The sequence below is a fragment of the Cydia pomonella genome, chromosome 4 (genome assembly GCF_033807575.1).
Source record: "Cydia pomonella isolate Wapato2018A chromosome 4, ilCydPomo1, whole genome shotgun sequence".
Classification (NCBI taxonomy): domain Eukaryota; kingdom Metazoa; phylum Arthropoda; class Insecta; order Lepidoptera; family Tortricidae; genus Cydia; species Cydia pomonella.
In genome coordinates, this window is record NC_084706.1 from 21,099,423 (window position 1) to 21,114,047 (window position 14,625).

Consider the following 14,625-nt stretch of genomic DNA (forward strand, 5'->3'; position numbering starts at 1 on the left):
TTAGGGCTTTTGATTTGGTTTACTCTTCACAAGATTATTTTATTAATAGGATGCTATGAAAATCGATGCCTGCAAACTATTCATATTATACAATTGTAGAATGTAACTTGTCAATAAAAACCTTTGTTTCAATAAACTAAATTAAATTAAATAAATTTTCCCAACACGGAAAAACTTCACAACTCCATACTATGTGTAAGTATCACAACACATTCTTAGTCGGCTTGTATTAAACCCAGGGTCGTCCCGGGAGACACCGCCACCGATAGATAGTACACTGCAGCCACCAACGGCACCAATACTCCGTCCACTGCCGGACATTTAATAGGTATGGTCATATTTTTCTGAGATGTCCGATAAATAAATGAATTTTATGGGACAGTTTTACACAAATCGACACAACATACACAAGCTTAATAATGAGGCTTTATACTAGATGACGATACATAAATACATAAATACCTAAAATTACTTATGCTAGGTAAATACCTATACTATACTGCGTGTATTTTTGATGTAACCCCAATCTTAAACGAGACGTAGGTTTTAGTGATATAAAAATAGGTTTTAGTGATATAAAAATGATTTTGAAAGAAAATTTTAATTTACTCTTAACCATAACAGCATAATTAATTTTAAAACATTTTTCTAGCGGTAATGTATTTCGTAAATGGGATCACTTGCAAAATAGTTGCGCCGTTCTCGAGAACGTTTTCCGTTTTGGATGGGGAATGTTTCCGCGCGAGAACATTCCCCATAGTAAACGGAGAACGCTCTCGAGAACGACACAGTTGTGACGTCGCGTCATTAATGTGACGTTTTGAGTGTTAAAAAACAAAGTAGTGAATTATTTTATATTGATTGCTCGCTGAATTATTTATATTAAAATGTCGTCTATTTAAAAAAAAAAAACTATGAAAGTGTGTTCGTACGTTCGTACCAAAATAACATGCTGTATACATAGAAAACATCCATAACTCAGGAACAAATATCTGTGATGGATAGACAAATAAATGACTTTACCAGGATCTGAACCCGGGACCTCCTGCTTCGTTGGCAGGGTTACTGCTATCGAATAGGCTAGGAAGCCGTTCGATCCGACGAGTCTTGTTCTAATGGTGATGTTTGTCCTATTCATTTGCATATTTAATTTCGCGCTGAGAGGGTAGGTATATTAATTGCATGGAAAAATACGCAGGTAAAGTATAATGGAAGCACAGCAATATTGCAATATACTACTCTTGATTGCATACCTACCTCACATAGTTTACAAACAATGTAATGAACAGAAAAATACACAAATAAATTGGATAGAGGAACCAATATTAATATTTGAAGTCTGTTTAAAAAACGCAAGTTTATGTTATATTTTATTTAGAGTCAGCCACATTTTTTTGTAAAATATCCATTTGTTCAATTTTGAATTATCGGATGAAAGGCTCTACCGTTATTGTTGCAGCCAGTGTAAATATCCCCATAAGCGTGTGCGCTCGATTCTAGATAATTCTGTTTTTAATTAAAGTTCAGTTACCGTGAAAAAAGTACCGGATGCAAATGAAAGCTTCCTTTAAAGATAGAAAGTGGGTTCGTCCCAACTAAATACCTATCCGATCCGAGCCGAGATCCTAATTTAGTTTTGTGATTGGATAATCTATAAACTTAGTTCTCGAGAACGGAAATTACTTTTACTTGTTTTTTAGTTTGTTTTGGATTTGTGCAATAACTTAGCCATACAAGGCCCAGACTGTGCTTATTTTTTTTATTTTACTCTACGATAGGATTAATAAGTATAATATAGATTATATGTATCTAATATTACCTATCAAGTATATTTGTAATAAATAAATAAATACATAAATAAAGTGTTTTAGTACGATGTATATCGTGTATTTTTTATACGACCACATAATCAAAGGTCAGTTAGTTTAGACTGTAATTAACACACTTTCATAAGATGTATTAAAATGGATGCCTTTTATTTTTTCATACAAAATAATTCAGCAAGCAATGTATCACTATTTTGTTTTAACTCGAATCGTCTCATTAATGACGCGACGTCACAACTGTCACAAGTGATCATGATGTACGAAATACATTGCCGCTCGAAAAAAAAAACAAATATTAATTATGCACTGGTAGTGAAGACTAAACTAAAAGGATCTTTCAGAATTGTTTTATAACACTAAAGCCTACGTCTAGTTTAAGTTTGCGGTTATATAAAAAATACACACTATAATAATTGTTCAGTTCTTGGTTCTCATAAGACATGGGTTATAAATTAAGCCACCAAGTGTATAGTTTATAGAATAGAATAGAACATAATATAATATAATGTATTTGTAGTAATTGTACATCGTCTTATTAAAAAAAAGATTACAATCATATGAGCAAAACAATAATTAAATTAATACTAGATAGATAGATAGATAGATAGATAAAATCTTTATTCAACCACAACTTACATGCTTTGTGACACAAACAAATAACAAGAGAAAAAGAAAATTGACAAGAGACAAAGAAAAAGTAACATACAATTTGACACTAATATCAATAACAATGTATTACGTGTCTTATTTTTAGATTAATAGAGATATTAGTAGAGGGTCATGTGTTGTGGTACTACATTTATAGTTACGTAAGTCAATATATTATATATATGTAAGTTAATTAGATATAAGTAATATAAAAATAACTAACATAAATTAATTTAAGCATATTAATTTAATTTAATTTAATTATAAAGATTAAAATGTCAATTGAAACAATTACAAACTGATAGCTTAGCATATATATATACATTAATTGTATGGTTTCGATAATATTGAGTCATTCATCCAGAATTCCTGGAAATTTTACAGAATATAGACTAATATGTTTTTCTCGTGCAAAACCTTTTGAGTTCACGTGTAAAGCGTCTTTCAGTGTTCAATTTTTTTGTTACCTCAGATAATTTATTATAAATTTTGGCACCTGGATTTCACCATAAGTCACAAATTAAAAAAAATGGCATTACCGATTTTAGCGACAACAAATCCATTGTTTATGGAGTACGGAGGTTGAAACTAGCTTTTTACTTTGCTTACTTTGTTTAAAAAAAATAAGTCTCAAGATCATCCGCTTAAACTGAATTTCAAAAACTCTGAATTAATACTCTGCTAGAAATTGCCTCCTTCCCCGCCTCGACAAAGTACTTTTAACACATCTATAGAACCGCTTGTTCGTGCTTCGGTAAGTACACAGACGGATATAATACATTCAGCGTAACGCGCAATCAAAATTTGCCGAGACAGCGTCTACGGTAGCGATGTCTGGTTATCCGCAATGTGCAGAAATAATCAACGGTACGTATACTCTGTATCTTAGGTATTTAAATAAAAGTAAACAAACAATTTGTACATTTTCGGGTAGTTGTTACATTTATTGGTTAACCAACCAAATACAAAACCGCCTGGATCTGTCACTGAACGACCTGACTTTAACCTACATTATTTGATCATGTAATGTTTTCATCTACCCTCTACTGGCTTAAGGAGCTATTTGAAGGTAGATTTTGTTTACTTTTATTGAAATACCTAAAGATACAGAGTATAGCGCAAATCTTTGCCAACTAGCGCTGATGTTTTCTATGGGCGTTTTAGTTGTGTAAGTAATGTATGAAAAAGAAGCCGTTTTTGGTTTCATTGTATCTAAATATCATAACGCCAAGATAATGCCATTGTCTTTGTTTGTCCGAAATTTCAATACAACATAGTCCCGAAAGGCCTAAATGTCAAATTATTTCCTTCTTAAAATGGTCGAATATCATAATGACTTTTTCACTACTTTACCGTACTAGTGCGGTAATTTGCACATTACGTAACCATGTTAAAAACCTATTCGCACATGTATCGCAGAACGTTTTACAGTAGGTATATTATGGCCCTTTAACCATATATTATGTACTGTAAACGTTCTATAATGCATGTGCGAATAGGTAATTCGCTACACGTCTCGATTTAAAACACGGTGTTTTAGTTTATCTCCACTTATTGCAAATTTCCTATTTTCCGTACTTGTATCGTAATGTACTATTTATATTGCTGAAGTCCCAAAATAACTAGATTTTAAAAGATAAAATGTTTTATCAAAAGACGATTGCCAATAGGACTTATTTTTGAAATATACTTAAGTTAAGACCACCACCACGATTAACGTCTCAAGGCCAATTTAATAACCTTTGTCGTCATTATCAATTATTTTTAACAGTTCGCTGGAACTAAAGATAATTTAGGATAATTACAACACTCATTAATGTTGTTAATTTGAGATTTAGGTATCATTACCACGTTGATTTGACGAGGTATTTCGGGAATGTGGTATTTTGAGAAAATGTATTCAGGTGCAATTAAACTAAAGCGAAAAAACAAAAAAAAAACAGGAACAAAATAGAGTTAATTAAAATTACTTTATTAAATATTTTTATTTGAGTAATGTTGTGGTGGCTTACAGCCCGATTCGAACTTTAAGATACGTCAAATAATTAGGTCTGGATACGATACATATCATTTTCACTCATCGCACCGGATATGTAGTATTTCCAGACCTAATTTGAAGTAAGACATGTCCACATTTCGTTGCAAGTTTGAGAAAAGGCATTTTATAGGGTACTAATACCACTTTTTTGTACTTTTGACAGGGACGGTGACATTTTAATGTATATGTTTATATTATAAGACATGTTTAAAACAGTGGTTTTTATATGAAAATAAAAATTAGTGTAGTACTTATAGTTTAGGCAATAACAACTAAAATTATGTTTGAACAAAGTCACATGTGACGCCAGCTTTATATGTAAGTACTCTATGTATGTTACGTCATATAAATTTAGGGCTCCCGGTATCCGTGTTACACGCCGAAACGGATACCCGTGTTCTTAAGCCCGGCGGTGCTAAGAACACGGTTTAAACGGAACCGCCGGGATCCGGATCCGTCTCCAAGAACCGTTCCCAAGAAACGTTTCTCAGATACGTATCTCCGTTTAAACGTGTACTTAAGACCGGCCCGAACGGATCCGAAACAGTTTGAGCCAATGCTTACAAGGTCTACTATTGAATGTTGACTTCAGATGAACTTGTTAGGCGTACAATTTTTTTTAATTGTTTCTAACTGGGTGGATATTACATATTTAGCCAACTATACTATATATAAATCGAAGTAGGTGTCCCTATTCTATATTGTCTATTATTTTTAATTTTAAACCTATTCGGCCCTAGTTTAGAATCTTATGTTTTTAGTATTATTGTTTTTAACCTAATATCATTACATATTATATTTCAATGAAAGAAACACATTTTATATATAATGGTGTAATAGTTTCGTGAAGAATATGTATTCAGACAAATACTACCTATATAAGTTAAAAATAACAGTTAAGAAAATAATTATTAATTACTTTGTGGTTATTTTTATCAATTTACTGCTATGCGAAAACAACAAATCTGCCAATGATGCAAAAAAAAATACACACACAAGCGGCATTCGAAACGATGAATTTCACGCGATAACCTTAAAGACTCATGCTACCTTTCTTACCTTTCGATTATATTGTTTAATACATTAAGATAGATCTCAAAATTGGCAATCATTCATATTCACTTGGGACACTTTCACAGTTTGCCGCCCGGTGGCGTTCCATTCACTAGATTCTTAGAACGTATTGTTTTTCGAAGACCCTATTATACGATATCGCCAAAACAAATAGGTTCCCAAACAGTTATCAGAACTGTCACAACCAATTATGAGCTTTATATCCTTGTAATAAGGTAAACATATCTGCATATATTAAAATTGTAACAGATGCAGCGGCAAAAATTAAAGTAAATGTATCCCATTGTTTTGTAGCCGCACCACACTAAAAGGCATTTTTCTATGACGAGAGTGAGAGCTACAAGATGTTATTACTTAGGTATATATATTTGATTGTAATTTGTTTTCAAATTAATCTTAATACTAGCATTTGATTGTTTTTTAATAATTGTTTTAAGATATTGCATTTTTTAATTTTTACGAATATCATTTTGATTTTAATTTTATTGTGTAATCATTTAAATAAGTAGTCTACTCGTAGTCGTACTAATGATTAATTTTTTTTATTAAACTTCCAAACTTTGTGTTCTAAGATATTATATTTTTTACATACGTTCCCCAAGATTACCTATTTTTGAAATACAACTATTTATGTTATTGTTTGGTATTGATTAATTGATTATACACTACATTTAACGAACCCTATTGATATCATTTGTTTATATACTTATAAATTTTTGTTTTAAACGATATTCGATGGAATTAAGTAAATAATTTTAGTAAATATTGTCAATTTTGAGCCTTTGTTTGACTTCTGTTATATCTAATCTACCTACTGAACTCGACCGATCCTATAAAAAAAATAAGGCTTTTTCATTTCTCATGCTTTGAAAGTGGGTCGTTGTTTTTCTAAGAAGTGTGCAGAAAATGTACGTTTCTGCACTAGCGTCTTTCTTTCGTAGTTGTTTTTTTTTTACAATAAGCAATTAAACTTTAATTTTAAACGGATTTGTTGTACAATTTCCATTCTGATATTTAACTTCTTATTCTATAAATAACGATACATTTACCTAAATTGTTAAATGTAAGTACCCTCAAGAAAGACTATAAAATTTTTTATGTACTTAGTTATATATTTTTAAACACATCTTACTTTCCTTGTATTCCAAATGAAAATTAGAGTTGAGAGTGAAAATTAACTCAGATGAAAGGCACCATTTCAGCCTCGGGCTATTGGCGATGTGAAAAACAGTTTGAGTCTTACGTTAGATTTTTTTTTTCCAGTTTGATTGTTAACATTTGAATCCCTCACTTTGATTAGAGTCCCTCGCTAGGCTTGGAGTTTTACTGTAAAATTCTTCGTTTCGTTTAGGATTGAATTTACACCCACGCCGTAAATATGTCTTTTTACTCCCTTGTGACACAAACTACTAAAGATTACAAGAATTACATGATAAAAATACAAACATAGTTAGGTTGTCTATGATTTTTAGTAATATTTATATTGACTCCACCATTGCGCATTATGGTAATTCTGATTTTGACATTTATTGCTTTAAGCTAAAAGGGCCATCTTATATTTATTAGTACACTTAAACTTATAAAGTTCTTTTTATATGATAATAATATGTAAAACTTTTCGTAAATTCAAAATTAATTACTTACAATACAATTTATAAGTACATTTATTATTGGCAGATCATTATACAAATGATAATTTAATAATTTTTACATGGTTTACTATAATACATTATAGTTATTATTGGTTTGCATGGTTTGCATCTGCGAAGAAATTCAAAGGTGTATGTGAAGTCCCCAATCCGCATTGAGCTAGCGTGGGGACTATAGCCCGAGCCCTCTCGCACATGAGAGGAGGCCTGTGCCCAGCAGTGGGACGTATATAGGCTGAATTATTATTATTATTATTTACTATAATAAGACAAAGATGTCAGGCTCACGTCAGTTAAAAAATAAAAATATATATTTCATATTGACCGAATGTATATTCAAGAAAACTCTTATATCTACAGATTATTAAAAATATAACTGTTTAAAATGTTCAGTTGGTAAAAAGAATACCAGATCAAGCACTTGGCTGGCAGTTTTTTTTGTATACAGTCTTTATTGATTTTATTTTTTATTACTAGCACTTTATATTTATTGCTATCAAGTTATATAATAAACAATAAAGTGTTAGTATTTGAACTTTTATATAAAATACTACTATGGTAGCACTATACAGTATTTCTAATTTTCTACTCGTACTTATTGCAACTTAAAACATTGCAAGCAAAAACTAACAGAGGACCTACCGCGAACCACATTCGTCATGTTGCCTCTCTGTCGCACTTATAAAATTTTACGTAAGTGTGACGGGGCGGCAACACGTCGAACGTGGTTCGCGGTAGGCCCTCTGCTCAGAAAACGGTTTTGCAAATAAACCGTTTATTGAATTTCGACTCTATGAACCACGGAATAAGGTTAAATATGGCATAAACGTCATGAATCTTTTGTCTAATAATTTGTAGCTCTTACGTACGCCGGTCCGTTCCTTTGCTACTCGTCAAGGACGTTTCCGGAGCCACGGGTAAATAAGATCCGTTTCTTCGAATACCCGTTTATCCGTGGAAACGGCTCTTAATTACACGTTTCTTAATTACACGTGTGGAACGGGCCAGAAAACCGTTTACTTATTATTCGGAAACGGGTATTCGGAACGTGTAAACGAAACACGGATCCGACCGCGAGCCCTACATATAATCAAAACTTGCGGCGCGCCGGCAACGACGAATTTTCCGGCCCGCCAATCAGCGCCGGCAAACACAGCCGTAATCAGACACTGCTTAATCCTGCTGATACTTTCAACTTTTACGTAAACATTGCTGGAGTGTTATATGTACAATAGAATAGAAAAACCATACGTTGAGTGCTGGAACCTAGAATAATATGTACACCGCAGGTTTTTAGGAAAAAAAAAACTAAGCAATTGATTTCTTACAAATCTACAATTTAATTATATCTAGAACGAGTCCCTTAGACGACTGAACTTTCTAGCTTTTCAACTACCATGGACCAAAGATTCAATAAGCATTCCAAAAGTAAATTTCAATCCGGCGCCGTCTAGGAAAATACAAACATTTTGCAACAATTCTCATCTATTCGATCTCGGGCTTCTTCGGCCATCTTCGGGAACTTTCGAAGAGTAATCAAAGGATAAAACCTTCTGTACTGCGGAGTCAAGTGGCTGCATAAAGGGGAAAATTCACTTACTTCTACAGCGACCGTTCCAAACATTCTGTGAGGCAGTCGTGGTGTGGCTGGCGATTTTGATGCTTGTTAAAATAGACCTTTCACGTTTTGTTACTTTGTACAATTATTAACTACTGCGTAACTTTTTTTTCGTATTTCGTAGTTAAATTAAATTTTAAAAATATTTCATATTAAAAGATATAAATTAAAACATAAATATTACTTTTCTAATCCACGAAATAGTAACGTGCCAGTCAATCAGTGTTAATCCGTTATACTTAGTTGCGTATTTTTACAAGCAACTATGGATTTCAGTGCGTTTGTTTTTGCATTTTTTTTTTCTTTTGCCGTTATTTTAATATATAAGTAAAAACCATAAATATCATTTCAATTGAGTTTAAATAATTTTAACAGGAAAATGATGAAATCGGGCTTCATGTATACAATACCTAGTATACCTACTAGAAAACTGGCACCGAAAAGAGAAGCGGAACATACTCGTATTCTCTGTTCGTAGTCGCTTTCCTCTACAAAGCGGGAAAACGCTGGGATCGGCTACGAGCGTAGCGCTACCGAAACGTTTGGTACTTAGTGAAAGTGTTAAATGGTTTGCAGTATCCCCAAAATCGGCCTTGATGTTCTTAGAAACTAACTTAGCTATCCTACAGTTCCCGATTTCCTCTCATTTCGTCCATTTTGATTAAGTCCTCTTGTATATTGCTATAAAGTTTGCTCGGTCAGTATTATTTCAACAACAGCGTCAAAGCTGCTGTCATAACTGCGACTATCGTGCTTTATATAAAGCCATAGTTGGTTCAGCGAGCGAATTTGCATAGGAATGGCTGATTACAGAGTTATATCATAGGCACACCAGTGTGGACCTAGCTTTACCTGGGAAACGGAAAGGGGAATGTGCTTTGGAGCCCCTTAAAAATAAGGTTACGGTTTTTAGTTTGGAGTAAGTGGTGTTTGCAGTTTTATGGTAAAGTGGGGAGCTAGTTTTGGTTAGGGTATCGAGTTTGCAAACAATAGGTAGATTAGGATACAAAGTAAGTACCTATATGAGTGCAATGAACTGTGCCCCTAGTGTAAATTTAGTCGATAGCGAAAAGTGACGTACACGTTTGCGTTAAGTCTCATTTTATATGGGTTTTTGAACAGCGCGCCAAGCGGGACGTTTTGGAAAGTCAAAAATCTCATACAAAATGACACTTAACGCAAACGCGTACGTAACGTTTCGCTGTCGAAAATATTTACACTAGGGGTACTGGTATTTATTTATATTTGGTAATTCATTCGTATCGAACTCATCTTTCCTTACATTCTTAATTTACAAAGTTAGTACGAAACAAATTCTGATACCGAAAATAACTCGTTGTCAGCTACATTTTCATGGTGATATAATTAATTCAGGTTAAGGTCGAAGGCAAAAAACAATACACAGTTCTTAATTGATTATTTTATACTATTTGTAACGGTACAAAAATAATTAATCAACTGCTTATACATTTTTGAGTACAAAAGCGATAAGCAACAATAGGATAAGGAAACAAAGTGTATCTCCGCTCAGTGCAATGGTATCGGTTTTATGTAATTTATAAATTGCTGATAATAACCTGAACCTGAGTATAGTTACTTATTATGAACAATTGAACAGTACCCCTAGTGTAAATAAATTCGATTTTGAAACGTGACGTACGCGTTTGCGTTTAGTCTCATTTTGTATTGGATTTAGAAAGAGCGCGCCAAGCGTGACGTTTTGGAAACTCAAAATCCTATACAAAATCACGTCACGTTATGATGTCGATAAAATTTACACTAGGGGTACAGTTTGCTTTTAAGATAATTCATTTTTGTTTAAAATCTATCGAGACAAACCTTACAGGTTTAACGATACTTAGTAAATAAGCTTAGTTTTTTTTTTGTAATTACCTAAATAAATAAAAAATTAGTTAAATTCATCGAATGAATTATCCTGCAAGCCTGTTTTAAAGGCTTTCAGCCCGATTCTAACTTTAAGATTCATCAAATATATGCTTAAGATTCGATACGGATATGTTAGTGTCAAAAGTGACGTATTTCTTCAAACAAAAACGTCACGTTTGACACTGACATATATCCAATCCATATCGTATCTTTAGGCAAATTTTTGACGAATCTTAAAGTTCGAATCAGGCCGTTAGGCACTGATACTAAAATTAACTTTATTTTTTGCAGTAAGTTCTGATTAAGATCACAAAGTACCCGCGCGAAATCGCCTTTTCATACTAACGTGGTCCTCATTTTTGTCTCTGGATATTAACATAATTGAAAATATTTGGAGACAATTTGTTATGGACTATACCTATGGTTACTAAACACAGGGGTGTATTTGATTTTTGTATGGACAATCATTCCTCTCAAGTCCGCAGCCAGGTGGCTTGGGTTCGACGACAGTACCGTTTTTGTACCTTCCTTCTTCCTCGCGTTGTCCCGGCATTTTGCCACGGCTCATGGGAGCCTGGGGTCCGCTTGACAACTAATCCCAAGATTTGGCGTAGGCACTAGTTTTTACGAAAACGACTGCCATCTGACCTTCCAATCCAGAAGGTAAACGAGGCCTTGTTGGGATGAGTCCGGTTTCCTCACGATGTTTTCCTTCACCGAAAAGCGACTGGTAAATATCAAATGATATTTCGTACATAAGTTCCGAAGTTCCATTGGTACGAGCCGGGGTTTGAACTCGTGACCTCTGGATTGAAAGTCACATGCTCTTACCGCTAGGCCACCAGCGCTTCCTACCGTTTTTGTACATATTTGTACATAAAATAATTTACCACAGTATTTTTGGTGTTGACTACAAATGCTATAAAGGGTCGAAAGTCGTAGTGTACTTTAAATTCATTGTGAGACTTTTCAGAAAACTGTATTCGAATTACTTAAGAACCTTGAGTGACCAGTGAGTACCTACTTAAGAAAAGTTAATCGCTGTTCATTTTTGTGACGACAATTAAGCATGAAATCTTTATGGGAATCAACTTTTGCCTTTTTTAAGATACATTGTAATATCGCTTATAATAAAATGAATAGCAAAGCCAAGTTTTTATTGAAATTTAATGCTTAATTCCTATCAGTAAGACAATTATTTATTCTAAGCGTAGCCCTCAAATACCACTCAACACTTGACTACTATAGACAACATGTAAGAAATAATTGTCGTAGAGCGTTCTATGTTGGGAAAAGATCAAAAAAATTTAACACAGCCTTTAGCAGAAAATTCTTTGATTTTAATGGGCCGTATATTTATAATAAACTTAATAAAACACTAAATATTTACGACAAAACTAAAAGGGAATGCAAAAATATTGTTACAGACTGGCTTTTACATCAAAATTACGAAAACACTGAAGATATTATGAACATAATTACTTAACTATTTTTGAACATTTCTGCATATTCATTTTCTCTTTTTTGCATACACACACAAACACACACATACACACATACACACACACACACACACACACACACACACACACACATACACATGTTTAGATTTATAAGTTAAATTTCTCAGTATTAATGATACTAAAGTTTTTCAATTTTTATCTAAAATTTATATAAATAAAACATCTCCTGCAACTAAATTTTTGGGGAGGAGCGCTGTTTACCCTAAAGTACAGGTTATACCTATTTAGGAAGCAGAGTTTCTAATTTAAGGAAATCTATGTAAATTGATGTTTATGAAATAAATTCATTATGAAATTGTCGTCACCAAATTGACAGTGTTTATCTTTTCTTAACAACTCACGCTAATTGGGTTAACTATTTTCCGAACAGTCCCTTATACGTGATATAATGAAGTTGCAGGCGTACATAGGCCACGGAGACTGCTTGCCATCAGGCGGGTCGTATGCCTGTTTGCCACTGACGTAGTATAACAAATAATCTCTTTTAAATAATTTTATTTCATAAAACACCTTACGTTTACACAGTCTATAGTAACAGGAAAACTTCACCACATGCTAACCAAGTTAAGTTTAAGTTTTTCGTGTCGTATTTAGCTTGGCGCTTGGCGATACGAACGCTGTCTTAATGAAGACTTGGCGGCGACCCCACGACGTGCTCGGAATACCAAGTCGTCTAAAAATAGTCTAGAACCTAGCTGATTAATTAACTAAACTTGTTTCTAGGTTTTGAGGTTTGAGCTGTTCTCATTAGGTACAGCCTAGGCCAAAAGTATGGAAACAAGGTTATGTTTCTATTATTATTTATTGGTAACCAAAAACTTACATTAAGCAACCCCAAGGCCATTAAAAATACCCCGTGAATATTAAAACATTTATTTATTATTTATTTTAAACTTTATTGCACAAATACAAGTAAAAATTACAATAGGCGTACTTAATGCCTTGAGGCAACACACAAATAAAACATTCTAGTATATTTATTGTAAAAATACGATCGCTCTTTTTAACTGCCTTACAGTTGAAAAGAAAAATGTTAAATTGGCCATTATCGTAATCAGAATTTGTGTTATTTAGGTACTTTTAAAATGTTCTATTATCATTTTTTACTATTTTGATTCCTAATTATCAATGAGCAGTATATAAATCCAACGCATGAAAACACACCTAACACGGTTTTTTTTATTAAATTTACTCGTGGCTAGTGAAACAGTATGACAAGTGTTTCTCTTATCCTATATAACCTTAAGAGGAAAATATACCTCTCGTACACGTCCATACAAAAAGAGATAATATTTTTCCACTTCTAAATACTCGTATTTTATATTCTCCATGATTTTTAGTATGTTATTCACACAATGAAAAACTAGGTATATAGGTTTTCCTTTTTTTCAAAATTTTCATTAAGTACATTTTTTAAACCGAAACCTATAAACCTGCAATATATTGGGTAGTGACCCTGCCTACGAAGCTGATGGTCCCGGATTCAAATCCTGGTAAGGGCATTTATTCGTGTGATGAGCATGGATATTTGTTCCTGAGTCATGGGTGTTTTCTATGTATTTAAGTATTTATAAATATTTATATATTATATATATCGTTGTCTAAGTACCCTCAACACAAGCCTTATTGAGCTTACTGTGGGACTTAGTCAATTTGTGTAATAATGTCCTATAATATTTATTTATTTATTTATGTACCGTTATTTCGTTTGTATCGCAAAGTTATGCTTCCCTCTTAAGCTTGTTTACATACTTTTGACCTGAAAAACTACGAAATAATGTACTGGAACCGTCTAACTTGTCGCATAGGCTATAATTGCGTGAAAAATGTCAATAAAATTACTAGCGGTTCTGAATAATTGAAACGGCATATAGTCTAATACATATGTCGCGTAATGTACGACAAATAGTGAAATGGAAACTAGTTGTCAAGTGGTTGTTTCCCCCAAACCTCCCACTTTTGTGTCTCTCATATTACGAGTATCGTCATCATCATCTGCCTGTGCCATTTCCTCCTCTCCGGCTCTCCTAGTCCGTTTTCTCCATTCTAAGTAATTTTGGGTTGTGTATGGGTACATATCTGCTTGTTTCAGGTCTTTTTGGATCGTCGTTAAATCCTCCCCTCCCTCCTCGTTATATCCCTCATTTGAAGAATATATTATTTTGCTCAAAGTCATAACCTTGAACGATTAAAGCTGTATGATCTCTTTCAGTTTTTATTAAATCAAACTGTTTTATATATATATATATATATATATATATATATATATATATATATATATATATATATATATATATATATATATATATATATATATATATATATATATTACATTATACTTTTCAATTGAAACAATTGAATA